The sequence below is a fragment of the Loa loa genome (assembly GCF_000183805.2).
Source record: "Loa loa unplaced genomic scaffold supercont3.431, whole genome shotgun sequence".
NCBI classification, from domain to species: Eukaryota; Metazoa; Nematoda; class Chromadorea; order Rhabditida; family Onchocercidae; genus Loa; species Loa loa.
In genome coordinates, this window is record NW_018108611.1 from 14,333 (window position 1) to 16,020 (window position 1,688).

Here is a 1,688-nt window from a genome sequence, read left to right on the forward strand (position 1 = left end):
GCCATTCTATTCCTTTTCATTACTTTAATTAATTTTAATTTTTTTTTTATGGAAAATTTCAATGCACAACCTTTCTCGTAATGATTATTAAAGCTATGATTATTGTAAATAAATTAAATTAAATTAAAATTTGTTCTAAATTTACAAAACTTTAGTTTAATTAATAGGAATAATTATGCAGGAAATAATTATTAGAAACTATTTCCCCTACAATCTTCCCTCTTTTTTAACATTTCATTTCAAGTAATTTCACAAAAATTTCAAATAATTTGATGAAATTTTCCAAAAATTTGTACGCAGAAAACAAATAAAAAGCACTTTTCGTTTAATTTCGTTTCACCCATAAATGATAATCAATAAATGATAAATGATAATTAATAAATGATAAATGATAATAATTCCATTCAATCATTCGTTTGATTTTTAAAATTTCACAAAAAGCATTTTCCGCTTATTTTCATTTTATTCATAAATGATAAATGACAATATTCCATTCAATCAAACGTCTAATTGTAAAAATTTCACATTCTTCAAATTTTATTTTCAATTTTTCTCACCCAAAACAAAGCATATTTTTGACGACTGATTGATAGAGAAAACAAACGGAAAAAGAAGAAACTAAAAGCTTTTTCAAATTTAAATTTAAAAGTAATCAATTTGCTATTCAAATAACCATTGTTATCTTATTTTTTCTCACATTTTATTGCGTGATTTTTTTGTTTTTTATTTATTGATAAATTAATTTGCATTAATTAATGCATGTGATAATTAACGAAGTGATAAATGTAAAGATAACGAAAAAAAAATTGTAAAGTAGTGGATTTAAATGAGAAAAAATAACTCCAATAGAATCCAAAAGTAAAACTTTAAATTTTGATTATTTTCTTTTCATTTTTATAAATCATTGAGTGATAAATGAAAGGGAAAATAAGCAAAATTTAAAATTTGTTTTTAAATTTTATCAAAGTTATCTTTTAAATTAAAAGAAAGAAGAGAAACTTTATCTTTCAAATTTTCTTTTTTTTTAGTCTTTATTAAAAGCTAAAATCAAAATAACCAATAAAAGTTAAATTTCTTTTTATTTTGAATAAATTTCAATACGAATTTTAATTTTATTTTTATTTTTTAAAAGTTTTTTTGAATTATTAAACAAAAAAAAAAAAAAAAATTGCATGACATAGTGGCGGGAAGAAAGGATAAACAAGGGGAGAAAAAAAAAAGAAAATGACTCGAAGAGACAGGAAGGACATCGGTTGTGTTAGTTGAAATTTCTTTTTCATTTTGTGACAAATCAATTGACAGGAATAATACTGTGAATTTAAAAAGCAAAATATTTAAATGAGAAAAATTATTAGCATAAGTATTTATCTGATATCTCCAGCCAAATATCTATTATGATTGTGATATGATGATAGCACTAATGAAATGTCATATCATTATCATGAAATGTCATATCACTATCATGAAATAACCTTAATTATTAATATTGTTCAGTTTAATTCAAAAAATGCATGTTTAAACTATTATCAGTTGTGCTATCATTATCACTACTATCAGCTATTATCATTTTATGCTATAATCTAATATCATGCACTAAAATGAATAACATTTTTCAAGAAAGTTTACTTATAAAAAATTATTGATTAATAAAATATTTCATGCTATAAATTATCATTATCATTTTGCAT